Source organism: Pipistrellus kuhlii, unplaced genomic scaffold (genome assembly GCF_014108245.1).
Source record: "Pipistrellus kuhlii isolate mPipKuh1 unplaced genomic scaffold, mPipKuh1.p scaffold_m20_p_8, whole genome shotgun sequence".
Taxonomy (NCBI): domain Eukaryota; kingdom Metazoa; phylum Chordata; class Mammalia; order Chiroptera; family Vespertilionidae; genus Pipistrellus; species Pipistrellus kuhlii.
In genome coordinates this window covers 69,095,723-69,102,200 of record NW_023425584.1, presented here as the reverse complement: position 1 = coordinate 69,102,200, position 6,478 = coordinate 69,095,723, and the positions used below count along the sequence as shown (strand labels likewise).

General features: G+C 39.5%; 1 long non-coding RNA gene across 1 annotated transcript; it reads left to right on the top strand.

The window, feature by feature from the left end:
* Positions 1–2,168: 2,168 nt before the first annotated feature.
* LOC123651784 lies at positions 2,169–5,180 on the top strand. The gene is made up of 2 exons (XR_006740702.1): positions 2,169–4,621; positions 4,832–5,180. It is a non-coding gene; the product is annotated as an uncharacterized LOC123651784 (long non-coding RNA).
* Positions 5,181–6,478: the final 1,298 nt, after the last annotated feature.

Below are 6,478 nucleotides of genomic sequence, written 5' to 3'. Positions count from 1 at the left end.
CTTTTTTTTTTTTTTTTTTTTTTTTTTTTTTTTTTTTTTTTTTTTTTTTTTTTGCACAAAAGGTTTTAATTGTGAGGAAATCTCATTTAATTTTTCTCTTTCAATGCCTATGCTTTTTGTAAGATCCAAGGCCATGAAGATTGATGTTTTCTTTGAGTTTATTTTACCTTCTACTTTAAACCTTTTATATATTTTGAGTTAATTTTTGTATGTGCCGTGAGGTAAGGGTCCAGTTTCATTGCTGTGCCGGTGAACAGTCTGTCACCTAGCACCATTTGTTGAAAAGACCTTTCTTGACCCAATTTGATGATGTCTGCCCTTGTCAAACATCAGATGTCTGTGGACGGATGGGCTTATTTCTGGGCTCTCATTTCAGTTCTATTCATTTATATGTATAGTCATGTGTCATAATCACATTTTGGTCAACAACAGACCACATGTACAGTCATGATCTCATAAGATTATAATGAAAAATTCCTATGGTCTAGTGATGATGCAGCTGTCCTAACTTCCTAGCACAGTGCATTACTCATGTATTTGGAGTGTTGCTGGTGTGAACACACCTACTGACAGCCTTATAAAAGTGTAGCAGCACATAATACTTGATAATAATAATAAATGACCATGCTGCCCTAACTGGTTTGGCTCAGTGGATAGAGCATCAGCCTGCGTCCTGAAAGGTCCCAGGTTCGATTCAGTCAAGGGCACATGCTTGGGGTGTGGGTTCAATCCCCAGTGGGGGACTTGCAAGAGGCAGCTGATCCATGATTCTCTTCCATCATAGATGTTTCTGTCTCTCTCTCCCTCTTCCTTCCTCTCTGAAATCAATAAAAATACATTAAAAAAATAAATAAATGACCATGTTACTGGTTAATTTATTTACTATATAATACTTTCATCATCATTTAGTGTCCTCTTTCTACTTAGCAAGTTTCCTGTGAAACATGCTGTGTGACACCAACAGCAGCCTCATACATCTCATTTCTACTGTCTCTTTAAAATTTATATGTTTAAAATAAATTTATTTTTATTTAAAATTTATACATTTTAATAAAATTAAAATGACATTTGATAATTTCTAATTTATTGGTTTGTGTTACACTACATTGAGCTTTAATTTTCCTATGTAAATATTTAAATTGTAAATCTTATTGTGATAAGGTACATAACATGAAGTTTACAATTTTAACCATTTCTAAGTATACAGATAGTTCAGTAGCTTTGAGCACATACATATTTTTGTGCAACCATCACCATCATTCATCTCCAGAACTTTTTACCTTCCACACTGAAACTCTGTAGCCATTATACAACCCTCCTTTCTCTCTCCTCTTACCTTCTGACAACCACTATTCTATTTTCTATCTGTATGAATGTGACAATTCTCAGTATGCCATGCAATATTTGTCCTTTTTAACTGCCCCCCCCCCACTTAGCATAATGTCTTCGAGGTTCATTCATACTGTAGCATATCAAAATTTTCTTCCCTTTTTAAGGCTGAATAATATTCCATTGTGTGTTTATACCACATTTATAAACTTTAAGTTTTATGCTTTGTCTCTCAAATTAGATTGTAAACTTCATAAGAATAGATACTCCATATTGTTGTTTGGGATTCTGAACTTCCTGAACTTATATCTCTATTTCCTTCACCAGGTTAGGGAAGTTTTCTGTCATCATTTTTTCAAATAGGTTTTCAACTTGCTCTCTCTTCTCCTTTCTGTAACCCCATGATGCAAATATTGGTTCACTTGCAGTTGTTCCAGCGACTCTTGATACTAATTTTTGGGGGGATTCTTTTCTTTCTTCCTTCCTTTCTTTCCTTTTCTTCCTTCCTTTCCTTTTCCTCCCTCCCTCCCTCCCTTCCTTCCTTCCTTCCTTCCTTCCTTCCTTCCTTCCTTCCTTCCTTCCTTCCTTCCTTTCCTTCCTTCCTTCCTTCCTTCAATATATTTTATTGATTTTTCTACAGAGAGGAAGGGAGAGGGTCAGAGAGCTAGAAACATCGATGAGAGAGAAACCAGCTGCCTCCTGCACTCTCCCCGGGGATGTGCCCACAATCAAGGTACATGCCCTTGACTGGAATCGAACCTGGGGCCCTCAGTCTGCAGTCCGACACTCTATCCACTGAGCCAAACTAGTTTCAGCAGATTTTTTTTATGCTGTTCTGATTGTTTTTGCTTCTTTATATTCCAAATTACTGATTTGATTCTCAGCTTTTATCTACTCTACTGTTGATTTCCTATACATTATTCTTCATTTCAGTTAGTGTACGTTTCACTTCTGAATGGTCCTTTTTTATGCCGTTGAAGCTCTCACTAAGTTCATTGAACATCCTTATAATCACATTTTGAACTCTGCATCTAGTAGATTGCTTGTCTCCATTTTCTTTAGTTCTTTTTCTGGAGTTTTTTTTATTTGGAACAGGTTTCTTTGTCCCCTCATTCTGGCTGCCTCCCTGTGTTTGTTTCCTGTGTATTAGGTAGAGCTGCTGTGTGTCCTGGGCTTGGTAGAATGGCCTAATGTAGTAGGTGTTCTGTAGGGTCCAGTGACACTGCCTCCATAATCACCGAGGCTGGGCACTTGAGATGTGTCTCCCCTTCTTTCCCCCCACCCCCTACGGCCCCCTGTGTGGGTTGTGTACACCTTCCTGTTGTAGTTGAGCCTTGATTACTGTTGCCACATCAATGGGAGGGATTTACCCCCCAGGCTGATCAGCAGCAAGGACTGGCTACTACCACCAACCACCATGGAGGATCAGCTGTCCAGGAGCCCACCCCATAGAGTAGGACTGAATTCAGTAGGGCTCTGATGTCTGCTGAGTCCACCCCTTGAGTGTATTATTTGTGGAGGTGGTTGGATGTTGCTGCAATGTGGCCTGAAGCAGTCTATGAGGTGCCTTGGCTCTGGGGCTTCCCAGGAGGTGCAAGCCAAGATCAGCCACCACTAGTGTCCTGCCTGGGGCCACCTGGCATGAGCTGCAAAGCGATCTGAAGATGGCTGCTACTTGAGTTGGGCTTGGAGGTGCACAGGAGAGGCCAAGATGTTAACTGAGGCTGGCTGTGGCTAGTGCCTGGTCTGGGGCCACATAGCAAGAGGTATGGCGTGTGCTACTTGAAAGATTTTAGCAATGTGTGAAGCATGAACCAACATAGGCCATTTGTATGGAAAAACTACTGGGTGGGCCTGCAATTTGGTGGGCAGGGTCTCAGGGAATCACCATGGCAGGGGCAAACAGTGTGAGCCAGGTTGATGGAGACTCAGATATGGTGCCCACCTGCTGGCTCTTTGGGGCAGTTGTCTCAGAAAAGCAACCACAGCCTCTGTCAGCACTTTTGTCTGACAGAAAGTTGTCCCCTCCCAAGCTCTGAATTTGATGCCAGACAATTCTGTTTCTTCCTCTTTGTCCCTGGTTCCTTTCAAGCTGAGTTCAGAAGGAGTTTAAATAAATCTGTGCATGGGCTCTTTATGAGGAACTTCCTGGGATTCCAGCAGCTCTTTGTCTCCCTCAGCTGCAACCCTGCTGGTTCTTGAAGCCAGAAATTATGGGGACTTCTCTTCCTGGCACTGGAACTCTGGCTGGGGTGAGGTGAGGTGGGGCAAGGGGCGGACAGCTTGTTCTGTACTTCCTACCACTCTCAATGTGGCTGGTTTAGAAAAGTTAGATTTAATGTTAGGGTTGAGTTTAATATAAGGTTATGGTTTATGTTAAGGTTAGGTTTATGGGTGTAGAGAGCATTAGGTATAGGGTTAGGGCTAGGATTGTGGTTAGGTATAGAGTTAGGGTTAGAATTAGTTTAGGATTAGGATTGACCTTAAGATTAGGTATAGGGTAAGGTTTAAAGTTAGGGTCAGGTTTAGGGTTGAATTGAGGTATAGGGTTGAAGTTTTAGGTGTGGTTTGGATTAGCATTAGGGTTGTTAATCTTAGGGTTAGATTAGATTGGGGATTGAGGTAAGGTATGAGATGAGTTTTTAGGATTATGGAAAGTGTTAGGTATACGGAAGAGTTGGGTTGAGGTTATGTAGGGTTTTAGGGATAGAGTTGAAATTGAGGTGTTACAGTTGGGATTAAAGTTAGGATTAGGTTTGAGGTTAGGTATAAATTAAATTAGTGGTAGAGGTTATTTTAAGTACAACTAGGATTAGGTTTATGGAGACAGGTATTGGTGTAGTTTTATGGTTAAAGTTAGGGTGAGATCGAGTTAGGTACAGGGTTAGAAATATTACTCATAGCGTTAGGTTTTGGGTTAAAGTAGGCTTAGGGTTAGATGTAAATTTAAGGTTAGGGTTTGGTTTGGGGTTAGGATTAGACATGTTTATGGTATAAGGCTAAGGGTTAGAGTTAGTTTCGGAGTTGAGATTAGGTGTATGGTTAAGGTAAGGATTAGGTAAAGGGTTAGGATTAGGTATAGATTTAGGCATAATATTAGGGTTAAAGTTAGCATTAGGGTTGAGGTTTAAATTAAGGTAGGGTTAGGGTTAACAATAGGGTTAGGGTTTATGTTAAAATTATGTTTGAATGTTAGGGTTATGGTTAAATTTAGATTTTAAGGTTTTGTAGGTTTAAGTGATAAGATTATGATTAGTGTTGAGGTTAGGTGTAGGGTTAGGATAAGGATTAGGTTTTTTTTTATTTTATATTTTTATTGATTTTGTTTTTACAGAGAGGAAGGGAGAGAGCTAGAAATGTTGATGAGAAACACCAACCAGCTGCCTCCTGCACGCCCCCGATGTGCCCGCAACCAACGTACATGCCCCTGACCGGAATTGAACCTGGGACCTTTCAGTCCGCAGACCGACACTCTACCACTGAGCCAAACTGGTTTCGGCAGGATTAGGTTTGAGATTAGGTTTAGGGTTAGTATTAGATTAAGAGTAGTATATGATTAGGAATAGGGTTCCAATTGAATATAACATTAAGATTAAGTTTAGTGTTGAATTTTGGTATAAGTTTAGAGTTAGGTTTGATGTTAAGATTAGAGCTAAATTAAGGTTAGGATTGAAATTAGTAATATCTTTGGGTTAGGGTTGGTTTTATGTCAATGGCTTCTCATCTGAAGGAGTCTTTAATGTCCATCATTGAGTGTCAGAGACAAGGGAAGATGTTCATTTGCAGTTAGACATCTGATAAGATCCCTTCCAATGAGGTTGGAGAGTGAGTGGGTTTTCTTTTCTTTTCTTTTCTTTAAAAAAGAAACATTATCTAAAGTCTATGCCTTCTGCAAGCTTTCTGAGAAAGGAAGTGATTAATTCCCAACTTGGCAATTTCTTAAAGTGACTCTGTCAAACATTGGCAATAATGTAAGATGTCTCCTTTCAATATCAGCTCTTAAGTTCCTTCATCTATTTTAAGTCAGCTTAAATGCACTATCATGCATGAAGGAATGCAAAAACTGAAATTTGGGCAGCCAGGAATCATTAAAAAACTAAATGGTTGTCTTGGGTTTCTTCCAGCACTGACTATTCATTTAATTTACAACCCGCATACAATATGCCTTAAGTTTTTTACCACTTATTTTACAATGCTTCCCATAAAAGATAAATATTTTGAGAGGTTCCAGAGGTCCTTCTGCAATACTGCAATGTTATTTTTACATGTAATATTGAGATTTTAACCCATAAAACCTCAATTTTTAATGAAAACTAAGTAAGCAATTAGCATTCTTTATATTGGACATTTTATAATTTCTAGTAACATTTCATAGACATCAAAGTCAATAATTATAGACTTATTTTTGTAAGACCTGGGTAAAATATTAATGATTCAAAAATTTAAAGTAACAAAAATTTAAACTAACATTTATTAAAGATTAATTTTAGATCATGTAAACTTAAAAAAGCATTTGAGCTCATTTTTATATTTTAGAATAACCAATCCTTACTAGTGTTTGCCTTTAAATTAATTTTAACAATACCACCTGAAGGTAGAACATTATCTCACATTTAAATACATATATAAATAGGCGCAAAGAGAACAGTTAGATCAAAATTTTATTTGGGAGACATTTTATAATATACCAGAGGTTCAGTGCACAAAATTCAGGCATGGGGGTGGGATGGTCCCTCAGCCTGGCCTGCACCCTCTTGCAATCTGGGACTGCTGGCTACAAACTGCTCGCCTGTCTGCCTGCCTGCTTTCCCCTAATGGCTGCCTGCCTATCTGATTGTCCCTAATGACTCTGCCTGCGTGCCTGATCACCCTTAACCAACTCTACTTCAGCCCTGCTGCGGCCGCAGCTTTGTCCTGAAGGTCTTCAGCTGTCTGGTCTAATTAGTGTATTATGCTTTTATTGTTATTGATATATATTAGTGACCCAGTGCTTGAATTCGTGCATCTTGAAAGAAACTATAGGCCAAGAGGCTGCAGTGGACATGGGCAGGTCTTTGCCCATCCTTCATGCCTCCACCTGGCCCCTCCCACTGCAGCCCCTGGTCCCGTCTGCTGGCATCCCTGTTCCCACCACCACTCCCATGTGCTG